Source organism: Neomonachus schauinslandi, chromosome 3 (assembly GCF_002201575.2).
Source record: "Neomonachus schauinslandi chromosome 3, ASM220157v2, whole genome shotgun sequence".
NCBI lineage: Eukaryota > Metazoa > Chordata > Mammalia > Carnivora > Phocidae > Neomonachus > Neomonachus schauinslandi.
The window spans coordinates 97,541,282-97,554,968 of NC_058405.1; the positions used below are offsets into that span (position 1 = coordinate 97,541,282).

The 13,687-nt window shown below is 45.4% G+C and overlaps 1 protein-coding gene across 1 annotated transcript in view; it reads left to right on the forward strand.

Moving 5' to 3' along the window:
• Positions 1-13,687, forward strand: part of GPR39 (G protein-coupled receptor 39) — a 191,410-nt gene that overhangs the window by 68,645 nt on the left and 109,078 nt on the right. The window lies entirely within an intron of this gene.

A 13,687-nucleotide genomic window follows, 5' to 3' on the forward strand; every position in this document is an offset into this window, starting at 1 on the left:
TGCTTCCAAATCCATTGCTGAGATTTCTAGCTCTGCATTCTCTTCCAAGGCTTATGGCACAAGCCCAGGAAGGCCTTTCAGTGTTTGGAGAGCTGCATCTTGGAGCAGGAATAAGAACCTTCCTGGATACTTTGGATAAAGGCTACTATAAAATTCTCACATTGGAGATGGCTGGGAATATGCTGTCCTAGGAATCCCAATGGTATATCAGCTGCCCTCTTGTTAGTTGGGAGATAAGATGTAGGAGTTTCTCTTGACCTTGATAAGAACATCTCCACTCAGCCTCATACACTTAACCCCAAGGAATTGAATACATAATGCAGGCCGTGGATCCTGTTTGGGTTAATGACCCATCTTCAGTCCCTTAGGCAACTCTATAAAACTAAAAGTGTACTTTTAGTGCAGTTTCACCTTCACTCATGATCACTGGTGTGTTGCACTAGCTACAGGCTTGTGGCCAGCTCCAGAGGCCGATATTCAGTGAACATGCCTATGGCCAATTGCAGGATGTTAAAATATCCCTGGGGCTGCATGGTAAGGAGAAGTCTGTGTCTTCCTTATCCAGCTGCTTAGCTGACTAGAAACCTTGACAACAAATTCCCTGCTTAAAAGAAGTAAAAACTGCTGGCTAAACCATTGAAAAATATTTCAAAAGGCATTGGTGACCTGGCAAGAAGCAAAGACATGTAGAGGCCACAGACTAAAGGGAAGCAGGTATTAGAGAGGTACTGTGGCCCCTGGCAGGCATTTGCTAGATTGGATGAACTTGACCATTGGTTTGTGTAGGCATGGGAGACCCCCAAAAGTCCCCAAATGGGAAGTCCACTTGGTCTGTCCAAAGTGGCAAGTCTAATCGGAGACTGACTATTCTAACGTACATTAAGTCAGGACCCCAAACAGCTATAACATCAGAGTAAGGCCCCAGGGGACAGTAAGAAACCTTGTCTCAACTCCTGATTCTGAACAGAAAGGATATATTCCCCCACAAGTGTTGGCACACCTGAATGTCCTCACATAGGCTTGTAGCCTGAATTCACACTGTATGCGTGGTTTGAAAAACCTCAGGTGGAAAATTGAGTTTTAAGTTGAAGTCCACGTTGGTTGTACCTCAGGCACCTGGCAGAAGGAAACAAATTTTTTTTTTTTTTTTTAAGGTTTTATTTATTAATTCAGACAGAGAGTGAGATAGCATGAGTGGGGGACTGGAGGCAGAGGGAGGGAAGAGGGAGAAGCAGACTCCCTGCTGAGCAGGGAGCTGGACTGTTGAGCAGGGCCTCAATGCCAGGACCTTGAGATCATGACCTGAGTGGAAGGCAGATACTTAATCAACTGAGCCATCCAGGTGCCCTAGAAACAAATCTTCTCTGGAGGAACTTGCCTTTAACCCAGACCTCAAGAAATTCTCACAGATAACATTCTGGGGAAAAAAATGAGCTTATACTTTGAGAAGAAAATTAAAAAACCACATATAGAATCAAAGGACTAAGAGTGAGAGCCTGAAAATCCAGGACAGCAGAAGCATATCCATGGTGGTTTCAGACATTGGCACTAGAGATACAAATTATAAGATAATAAGCTTAAGGTGATAAACCAAGTGACTTAGAAAATGAGAAAGGAACATGAGATTTTAAATAATCATGCAGATTTGACGAAGAACCAAATAACAATTTTCAAGGTGAAAATTATAATAGTTAAAATTTAATAATTCTATTTAACAGATTTAATAACAGATTAGATGTAGCTGAAAAGAAGATTAGTCATCTGGAATAAATTTAAAGGAATTATTCATTAATGCAGTCCAGAGAGGCAAGGAGATGGGAACATGAGAATTAGCAGTCATGAAGGATAGAGTGGGAATTGTAGAAGGAAAAAAGAGAATACTGGAAAGAGACAATATTGAAAGGGATAATGGCTAAGATTTTTCCAAAACTGAAGAAATTAGACAGGTTCGGGAAACCCATTAAATCATGAGAAGATCAAATTAAAACACCCATGCCTAGATGTACCACAGAGCCAATGTAATATCAGAGACAAGTGTAATTAAAGTAGCTAGGGAAAAAAATGTACATAACTTTCTAAAAATCAGCCCATTTCTAGGTCCTGTTTGCTGTCCATATTGGCCAGCAGGGAAACTGAATGGTAAGTAGGCAAATTCCTCCTCTCTTCTGGACTTTCTTGATTGTGTGGTTATAATCTTAATTATACCAGAGGAATTTCCAGTGAACATTTTAGAGAGCTCCGTGGACTTCACTTTGGCTAATCACAGTCACTTGCATGTCCTGGGTGAGGAAACAGTCCCGTGTGTGTGAGCATGGCTGGGGGGCAGGGGGTGGACAAGAAGGAGGGAGTGGGACACATTTATTTGATCAGTAGTCATTAAATAAGAGTGTTATTACTGGGTGGATCAAATCTTTGTTCTAATTCTTTTCCTATCCTTTTCTGGTATATGTGCACTACAACACAAGAAATTTTGCTATTAGGAGTGCTATATATTTTGTCCATTTTTAATACACTGTAATCCTAATTTGTAACTGGAAGCTGAAAAGCTACTTCAGAGGGTAGAAGAGGCTCAGACCCCAATTTCTTTGGACACAGACCCCGGAGCTGGGAGCTGGTTAGTTCTGGTGAGACCCCCATTAGAGTCTGGGGGGAGCTGTGTGTCCTAGCAGGGAGCCCTCTGGGCACGTGTCTTGTAGTTGCCTGTTTGCCCAGACTCTCTCTTGCTTTCCCTCCCACCTAGTCAGCAGGCCACGACGTTCTGCTAAAGCCCAGCTCATGGCGGGGGGGGGGGGGGGGGGGTTGGGGGGGGGGCAAAGGCCTTCCCTTCCGCTGAGAAGAGCTCAAAGAACTCCTGCTCTCTAAGAAAGGAGGGAGAGAGAGAGAATTGGAAGATTGGAGGTGCAGCCTGAAGCCTCTTAATACACATAGACTGTGCTTCACCCTAGCATTGGCGACAGCCAGGGGATGGAGAGGAAGGAGGGCCAGAGGATACTAAAAAAAAAAACCAAAACCTACTAAGTAGGAGATATTCTTCATGTAAAGATATACAGTGTTCAGGCCAAATCCTGCTTCTCCTCAGAAATCTCTCATCCTAAGCTCTGGATTTAGACTAAGGGGATTTATTCAATATTTATCATATATTTAATGGACTTCTCTTATATTCCAGGCACTATTCCAGACTGGGGTGGGGGGGGGATCATAGAGAAAAAAATAGACAAAAATCCTGACCTCGCTGAGCTGACAGCCTAGTGAGGGAGCCAGAACACAAGCCAATAGTGGCTGGGGGCTGGTAGAGGCTGCAGAGAGGAATAAGGGGAGGAGAGGATGTCTGGGGAGTGAAGGGTGGCTCTTTTCAGGACATTCAGGGAAGGTCCCAGAGGCAAGGTGACAGGAGCAGAGCCCTGCAAGACGTGAGGCAGCGCTGGTCCCAAGGTGGTGGGCAGGCCTGCTTCCCACCGGGCCCAGGCCCCTCCTCAGCATGGAGACTCTGCCCTGATGGTGGGCCCCCAGCTCCAGGACAGCGCTGCTGAGCTGGAGAGTTCCCAAACATCGCCCCAGGGTGAAGAGAGTAGAGACGCACTTGTGAAGGCTGGCTTAGCTGGAAAGGCTGGGGGCCCGGGGTGGGGGTGGGAGTAGGGCACAACCAGGAAAAGCAGGCCCTCGAGCCGAACCTATAACTGGGTGCCAGCTCAAGTGTGAACCACGGCAAAAGGAACTGCTGTAATTTGCGAACCTTGAACCAAGCTGAGCCCCAAATTAATCTTTTTTTTTCCCACTGTGCTGAGCATTCAACCAAGGATTTTTCAAAACAGCAACACCTAGTAAGCCAGTCTGAACCATAACCAAGCCTATTCATTTTCTAAAAGTATTGAACTGGAACAATATGGGAATATTAAAGTATCTTTCAAACTAACCCAGAATTCAGCAGATCATTCACAAGTGCTCAGCTTGAGATGGAAAAAATCTCTTTTTTTGGAGAGACAGTTCTGCATGTATTAAATGTCTGGCTGGAGAGTCTGTCCTCACCACTGCCTTGTGACCTCTTTTAAATTGTAATCTTGGGTTTAATTCTTACATTTAACTTTTCGTTGGAACACTTTCTTTGCCTGCTTTTTCAACACGTTCTTGACAATAGGAGCCCCATTTTGTATTGCCCAGAGATCTTAGCACAATTCTGGCACAGGATGGGTGTGTGGGTGTGTATGTGGGTTGTGGGGGAGGAGGGGCCGGCTAGTGGCATGAAGCCACCAAGAGCTTGAAATTGATTTTGCAAGCCGGAGGAAAGCAGGGGAGGGTTTTAAGCAGGGGGTGGTAAGCTCAGATTTGAGTTTCAGAAAGATCACACTATGGGGCAGCAGTGTTGAGAAGGGGTAGGAGTAGAGGCAGGGAGGCTGGTTAGGAAGCGATTATAGTCATCTGGGTGAGAAGCGATTATAGTCATCTGGGTGAGAAGCGATTATAGTCATCTGGGTGAGAAGTGATAAAAAGCAGGGTGTGGTGCCCTGAAGTCAGAAGCTGAATTGGAATCCTGGCTTCACATTTCTTTGCCTTGTGACCCAGAAGGAAGTCATACAATTTCTCCGTGCCTCAGTCCCCTCCCCCATGGAAGGTGGAGGCTAATCATGCTCCCTCCGTCATGTGCGTGTGGCTTACGTGATACATTATATGTAAAGTGTGGAGCGCTTAAAAATAGTGCCTGACAATGGTAGGCACTTAGGTCATTTTCATTAGTGGCATGGAGAGAAAGTAGTAAGTAGGAGATATATGGAGGTAGTAGAATCAGTAAGATTGTATATGGGGAAGAGTGAGAGGGAGTTAAGGATGTGTCAGGTTTCTGATTTAGGCTGTTAAGTAGATGGTAGCCACATGAGTGTAGGGAGTTTGGGAAAGGAACCGGTTTGGAAAGGCAACATTTGAACGTGTTGAGTGGGAGGTGCCTTGACCTGATAGGTCTGAATTTTAGCAGGGCAGTAGAGGCTCTAACTAGATACAGACATGGAAGTCATTTGCTGAGCCCCTGGATATGTTGAACTCGCCAGAGAGGATGCAGAGTGAGAAGACAACATTAAGGGGCAGGTTGATATTTCAGAAGCAAATTAAAAAAGACGAGGCTATAAAACAGAGGTTAAGAGAGCAGCTGAAGAGGTAGGAGGAGAATCAGGAACAAACAGGAGTCACAGAAGCCCAAGGAGGGAACTCCAAGTAGGGCGTGATCACCAGTGACAAACATAGTGCCAGGGGTGACATGGCTTCATCGGCCCCACTAGTCTGGTTTCTCTGGAAGGAGTAGGCAGGTTCCAAGGGGCTGAGGAACAGCTGGGAGGGGAGGGGTAGAGAGAGCACGGGTAGGCAACTCTTTCAAGAATCTTGGTCGTAAAGAAGTGCGGCAAGATACAGGCCCTCACAGAGTCACTTTCCCTGAATGAGAGTTTGGATTTTCTGGCCAAACCAGTGGACATTACAGAAGTGGTCCAAATCTTTCCCTGGCTGATGCCTCCGCATCTCTCTGTAGTAGACCCACCCCTCTCCCTGTCTCTGTTGAACCAATATGGCAGGAATGTGTTTATTGTCTCTTTTTCCCTAGTAAAATCCAAGGTCCACAAAGGCAGACATCTTTCCTGTCTGTTCCTGTCTGTTTCCCCCTAAGTAATGCCTGGCATTATGTTGGCATTAATTCCTATTATTCACTCTTTCACCCAGGGCTCCCATTGTGGGATCCAGGACAGAAATGTCCCTCAGGCGTTTATTCCAGGCATGATTTTCCCTGAGCAGTGGGATTGTTTTCATCATGTGGATGCTGTGCCTTGTTTCATGTTTCCCTCTGATTATACTCCTCTCTTTGAGGAACTGAGTCAAATTTGCGTCCGGTTTTAGCAGATGATAGAACATTCAGGCACATGTTGTGTGAATTCATTCAACACGTCTCTAGCTTTGGCTTTATTTTTCCTCAGTTTATTTTTCATTTCCCTGGTTCCCTCATTTCCTAATACTTATTTTCCTACCCAGAATGTGTTTTTCCAAGTTTCTTCAAATACTTTTCAAGACAAAGTAAGCTTATACATCAATGACGGGAAACGTAGGGTGGTAACCAGAAGAAACTGTGAGGAATTCATTTTTGAGACCTAAGAGAAGTGAAATGGGGAAGAGGCTGAGATCACAGGCAATGGGAGGGGATGTGATCCACAGCTCTGTTGGGTTTCCAAGGGATTTCCGACTTGTTGGAGACAAAGCAGAGACAGTGGGAAGAGAATAATAATATAACAAGGGCATACAAGAGTACACCACCATAAACGGTTCCGGTGAGGAGATATTAGGGGTATCAGAAAGGAGAGGTCATCTTATGGGATTGGCATGTTCTAGAAGCATTAACGAAGAAATGGGATCTAAATAATGCACATAAACCTTATGTTCACTGAGAAAGAGTTGAGAATGGCATTAGTCACTGTGCCAGGTGGCTGGACATCTGGATCAACCCATGTTGGGAAGGAGGCACCAGCTGGAAATAGGACTGTGACCTGTAGGGGTCAATTTGTGGACCTCCTTTTGGAAGCCCTTGTGTGGGGGTCTCTGCCAAGGTCAGAACAGGACAGGACCCGTTCTCCCTTGCTTGGCTGCTTGACCTGCTTTTCCTGGCCAAGGTTTTTGGATAAGCATGTCCATTCCTGTCCATTCTGATCTGCCTTCTTTGCTGACCTCGGTATCAGTAGAGAGGGCAGGCTGGATTGAAATTCTACTTCAGGCTCAGAGAGCACACTTTCCGTGCCGACTATCAGTCAGCAATAAATGGAACTTCTTGACAGTTTTAAATTTCCTGCCAAGAGCAGCTGGTGAGTGTTCCTCCAGAGAAGCAGTCTTGGAGAAGTTTTATCAGCATCCAGCTGGAGAACGTATTTTCTCTCTCTCCTCCCCCTTCCACCATCCCTCCCCTCTCCACTTCTCCCCTTCCCTCCCTTTGTCTGTTTACCTTTAAAGACTCTGTTCCTCTTGGGTCCCTGGTCACCGAAAATTAATTTAGGGGACAAGGGAAGGCTTTCTCTGCACAGCCGGCTGAGTAACTCTTTACCATCTTTAAGATTCAGAAAGCAACCCTCTCTTTCAAGGTTCTTTTAATGAGCCATTTTGGCATTGGACTTCCAATTTTCGCCCCTGCCAGACAGCAGCCGCTGGGAAGGCCTGGGAAACCAGTCTTGCTTCCAGACACTTGCGGCTATTGGGCCAAAGGAGCGATATAATTATTCCCCATTAGTGCTCTATGAAAGTGCAGATGGTGTGCGGAACCCTGATGCCGTTTGCCTTGCCTTTTTCCCTCACCGAAACACTTTGGTTTATGCCCCTTCATTTCGAAAAACAAGGGTAAGGCCTGGCTCAGCATGTTTACCAATCTCTCCTGCTGGACAGGTTAATATCAGAGTACAGCATCGTAAATTTCCTATACGGACCCTATAATTACTTATTTACCCAGGCAGATGAAGATACATGTCAGCCTCCAGCAGGAAAATGTGTTCATCAGAACTCCCTTTGCTGCTACAGGAAGCACGCAGTCCAAAAACACCCGTTACCTGAAACCAAAGGCAGAAGCCCGAAAAACAATCAGGTGATAATTGTATCCGTGATCACCAACAAGACCACTGAAACAGAAAGGTAGATGTCGTCTAGGGCGGACATTGCAAGGCCTTCACTAAGCTCAGTCAGCCCCTCCACCAAATCCTTTTTGCTTTCTCTTCACTTGTCCCTGGCTCCGCCTCTGTTTGAGATTAGAAGTATTTCTGACATGCTGTGCAAATATATGCAAATCTGATGTGAGTTCTTGTCAACTCCACTTTGCCCAGCGTGGCTGGACCGCTTTTGCCGCGTTGGGCGGCCAGCCTCCTGGAATCATAGAAATATGGCCTGCACACCCGGTGCCAGGAGCCATTAGCAGCCTTGATGAAGAGGATTAAGGAGCTCTGAGGCTCCACCAGATCTGTGAGAAATACTGGGGCTCTTAGGGTGTGGAATAGCACAAGGTGATGTCAAAGGCAGAAGGGAAAGAGGTGACTTTCACTGATTTTTAAACTATCTGTTTGGTTTCTGAGGCTTACTTTCATGTTTATGCAGCCATGGTGGAAATTTGCTATCCCGACAGGAACAATTATTTGAGGGCATCCTTACTCATGTATCTCTTTCCGAGCTGGTCTTCCGAGCCAGTGATGGCTGCTGATGGTGGCCAGAGGCAGGCATCCTGATGTACATGAGGCTGGTTGCAGAGACCCTGTATAGATACACATCGCTTAATGTGCCATCCACACAGGGTCGACATCTCATTTGCATATGAATTCCAGATAACCAGCCTGTGGCTCTTAAAACGGACATCTGCGAGCAACTGGAAATTTGTCTCCATTTTCTTGGGGGTTCTCATGCATCATGCTCCTCTCCATTCTCTGAGGTCTTTCCCTCCCTCTTCACTCACCTCGGTTGTCCGTTCTTTGTAGGCTGAGTATGAGAAGAAGAGTGGGTTCTGGTTAGGCGGGGGATGCCAGAGGAAAAGGTGCAGGTAACTAGTGGAGAATTCGGTGTCCTCATGTGACTCCCGCCACCTTCAAACATAGCTCTTCATAAACCAGCCCTGCTAGGGAGCAGAGGATCCTTTGTGGAATCTGTGATCCTACCTTTCTTGCCCATACATTACTGTGCAAACAGTAAAAAGATGAAGGTTGGACTCCTTGAGGACTTTTAGGTAATTGTCACAACTAATTAAGAGTCATAATTATTTCCCACTTTGGAACAAAGCTCTTTCTAACACTCTACTTAGTATGCCACATCTGGAGTGCATATGAATAAATTCCTGTGGCTCCTCACCCTGCAGCTGTCCAAGTAAGAAACAGCTCAAACATACCTTAGCCCCCCGCATTTGGAGTGTGTGCCCTAATGACTTACTAATGGTTCTTGAGAAACAGATAATCTCTGCAAATGTCTGAAACAGAAGTGAGTGGTTTGAAGTGCTCAGCAGAATCCGGGGGAATATGTTAATAAAGGTTTCTCTAACCCACGCCCTGTTGAAATGCATAGCTATTAGCTGATAAAGGATGTGTATCCTGGGTCCCTAAATAGAGTCCACCCTGACATTATCGTTACAGCCACATCACTGAGGCTCAGTCTTCAATTACAGGTGACAGTTGTGTCCAATTTTTAACATTAATTTGGTGCATGAGTCTTTACGAAGAGTCTAAAACCATCATTCGTGTCCTCTTGCACAACATCTAAATATGCATCTCATATGTCTCTTGACTGGCAACAAAACGTCCCTCAGTGGAGCTTTGGTTTCCATTAACTGTGAAAGAAAGGGCAAGCCACTTCCAACTGGTGTTGGAAGAATCTGGTGTCAGTTGATTCTAGTTTGGGCCCTGGTTTCAGAAACTCTGAGTGGTGACAGCCTATTTTTTGGATACTTGAATGCTCCTTGGGTTTGAAGCCCTTGAGAGAGACCATCTCTCTCTACCAGCTTCAAAATGCTCCTCCTGCACGTGTCCCCTATTCACTCTTAGAAGAGCCTACCTCTCCTGATAGGCCCTCACACAAGAGTTTCCTTCCCCTCAGACGACTTCAGGATTCTCACCCTTTTCAACTTTCGATGTGATAATGGCATATTTCCCGTGTTTCCACTAGAAACTAGAATAAGGCCATCACTTAAAAGAATGAATGAACTTTGGTGACTCCCTGTCACACCCATAAAGTTCTAGCACAACTGAAAAATACATACCTAGTTGTTGAACTCATTTGTTGAACTGTTTAAAATAACGTTTTCTTGGTGTAAAAGAAAAAACAATTGAAGTGCCTCACAGCTTCCCCAAAGTGAACTTTTTGTATACTGCTTAGCCTGGATTTGTGCTGACATTGCCGCAACATACCTCTCCAAATTTGCTGAGATATTGTCCAGCTGTTTCTCTTTTATATGCTAATCAGTAGGTATGTAAAAAGGAAATAATTTTATTTATATGTAGATATGAGATATAAATTAATGACTAGAATATTTGTATGCAGTGCTCAGCCAAATGTAAAAAGGGGTGGGGCATGGGGCGCCTGGGTGGCTCAGTCGTTAAGCGCCTGCCTTCGGCTCAGGTCATGATCCCAGGGTCCTGGGATCGAGCCCTGCATCGGGCTCCCTGCTCAGCAGGAAGCCTGCTTCTCCCTCTCCCACTCCTCCTGCTTGTGTTCCCTCTCTCACTGTGTCTCTCTCTGTCAAATAAATAAATAAAATCTTTAAAAAAAAAAAAGGGGGGGTGGGGCAGCCCAGAATATTCTCTATTGGGTGGGACCTTGAGAGTTCCAACCCATTAATCATGGTTGGCTCTGTGGCGACTAGCCCCCACCCTTAGGGTACTTAGGGGCTTTCCAGAAAACACCTCATTAACATAAACTCAGGTGCAATGGAAAGGGTTTCTTAAGGTGAAAAACACTCCTATCACTCAGAAAATGCCAAGGATGTTGGGAACTTTTTGCTAGGATCCAGGGACAAAGACCAAATATATTTCCTATTATATCACAGGGGGTGATGGCTAAAGAGGGTACAAGGTTTGTTCTTGGGGTGATGAAACTTCTAGAATTTACTGCGGTGGTGGTGGCACAAGTGTGTGAATATACTAAAAACCATTGACTTGTGCACTTAAAAAACAAAAAAGAAGACACTATTGATACTATCACACAATAATCTGAATGAACCTGCAGTGAGAAAATCCAATCCCAAGGAGTTGCATCCTGTATGATTCTATTTATATAACATTCTTGAAAGGACAGAATTCTAGAAATGGAGAGATTAGTGGTTCAGGAGGCAGTGATGGGAGGCCAGTGGGTGCACTATAAAAGGGCAACAAGACTGATCCTTGCCCTAATGGAATTTTTCTGTGTCTTGACTGTATCTCAGTATCAATATTGTATTAGAGTTTTGCAAGATGTTACCATTAGGGTGAACTAGGTAAAGATACACGGCACCTCTGTATTTTTTCTTACCATTTGTCTGTGAATCTACAATTATCTCAAAAAGTTTAATAAAATGTTTAATTAAAATGGCAAGAGAGAGAGAGAGAGAGAGAGAGAGAGAGAGAGAGAGAGACTATGAGGTCTTTAGCAACTGGGAGTCTAAAGATAAGAAAAGATAAGGGCAGAAGTCCCTATCATGCAGCTTAGCAGAGTGTAGGTCTCAATAAGGATAGGTAACATTTATGAGTGCTTATGGATATCAGGGCTGCTCTGAGCATTTTACATGTGTTTTCTCCCTTAAGTGATTCAGATGTAGCCACTGAGCATTGGAAAGGATAAGAACTTGCCCCAGTAAATAGCATAGCTAGAAAGTGCCAGGGTCAAGGTTTGAACCAAGGTACAATCCTGACACTATCTATCTGGAGTGAGGTCAAATTTCACAGGTTAAAGACGTAGTCCCAACAAGTCTGCTCTTACTGCAGACACAGCTTGCAGGCTCCTGGGTCACTCACATCTCTGACTAATTAGCTACAAATTCTGGTGTTCCACAGACTCCCTCAGGTTCGATAATTCACGAGAATAACTCCTAGAACTCAGGAAAGCTCTATACTATGATTATAGTTTTATGATAAAGGATACAAATCAGAACCAGACAAAAGAGATGCATATAGGGTGAGGTCTGGGAGGGCGGCAAACACAAACCTTCCTATACTCAGAATGTGTCACCCTCTTGGCACGATAACCAGGAGTCTCCACTGAGCTTGGGGTTCAGAGTTTTTATTGGGGTTTTCTTACGCACAGTTGGTTGAATCATAGGACACATGATTGAATTCCATGTCTTCCCCACCCCCTTACTTCTTCCCAGTACAGGGGTTAGGTCATATCACTTGGCTCTAAGCCCCAACCCTCTAACCACATGGTTGGTCTTTGGCACAGCCAGCCCCCCTCCTGAAACTATCAAAGGGCCCTCCCAGAGCCGCCTCATTAGCATAAACTCCGGGCAGTCTGAGGGACCCACCATGAATAACAAAGACGCTCCCCTTACTTAGGGGAATTCCAAGGGTTTAGAGACTCTCTCCCAGCCTCCAGAGACAAAGGCCAGCCAAATTCTTTGTTATACAACACAGTCTGACTGCAGAGGCACATCGCACACTACAGAAGAGTCTCAGCAACTTTCTCTCCCTGGGCCCTGCATCAAGCCTCTGCAGTGTGCCTCTTGGCTGAACATAGACTTCTGTTTCTGAGGTCTTGCCTGAGACCTGGCCAGGTGAGTAAGCAGAAGGGCTACCTTCTGAGAACCGGAGGCTGAATGTTCAGGGTCCTATCAAGTTTTCTTTTTTTCTTTCTTTCTTTCTTTCTTTCCTTTCTTTCCTTTCTTTCCTTTCTTTCCTTTCTTTCTTCTTTCTTTTTTTAAGATTTTACTTATTTATTTGACAGAGAGAGAGAGAGAGCACAAGCAGGGGGAACAGCATAGGGAGAGGGAGAAGAAGACTCCCTGCAGAGCAGGGAGCCGGACTCAGGACTCGATCCCAGGACCCAGGGATCATGACCTGAGCTGAAGGCAGACACCCAACCGACTGAGCCACCCAGGTGCCCCTGGGTCCTATCAAGTTTTCTAATGAGAAGATGTAGATTTCCCCTACAAAGACAGGAAACCATCCATTTGGACAACAAACATTCCTATACATTTAAATGGAACAGGCTGCAAAAGTTTTCCCCAGAGACCAAATGCACCACCTTGTTAGGTGCAAGAAAACCACATTTATATGCCACAGAGGGCAGTATTGGGCTTTTATCTGCTATCAGCAGCCAGGAGCCCAGGAGATGCCCCTGGTCCACCATTTTGCATACAGAAACGTTGGCAAAGGAGAATGGGGTCACAGACAGCCTGAGGCAGAGAAATGCCCGTTCACACTTTGTGTTCCACTGTCCACCAGTCCAGATGCCTTGGACCATGGGACCCAGCTCCTAGGGTGCTGGGCTCTGGGTGCTTGGATTAGCCATTAAATCCACAGGCCTCTCAACTTTCCAGGAGAGGAAAGGCAGATAGGGAGGGAGGGCTTCCTAGAAATCCAGAGTGACTGGGCAGTGCAGGAAAGAGGCAGGAATCAGAAACTGCTGGGGAGTGTCAGAAGATGGGAAACCAGAGGGAACGGTTTCCAGAATCTTCCCTGATCACTCTATCTTCTCCACAGTGTGATTTATCCCCTCTCACCTCCAGGCTTCTGCCTGAGAGCCCAGAGGCAGGCAGACTCTCACCCATGCTGTGATGGGGAGTGGGGAACAAGCAGCTTAATATGTGTTGCCTGGATATGCAAAAAAAAAAAAAAAGTCCAAAACCTTTCTGATTGTTATAATATATGAGGGTGCCTGGGTGGCTCAGTCGTTAAGCGTCTGCCTTCGGCTCAGGTCATGGTCCCAGGGTCCTGGGATCGAGGCCCGATGCGGGCTCCCTGCTCAGCGGGGAGCCTGCTTCTCCCTCTGCCCCTCCCCCCTGCTTGTGTGCTCTCTCTCTCTCAAATAAATAAATAAAATCTTTTAAAAAAATAAAATAATATATGAACTAATGTTGATATATGTTCATGTATGTTCAACAATATATGTTCATATATGTCCAGAGAAAGTAGTAAGGTGTGCAGAGCAGAAAAAAAATCCCTAAATGCTGCCTATTCTATAACTCAAAGAGAACCACTTGATAAATTTGGTATTTTTCCATTTAAAACGAATGCCG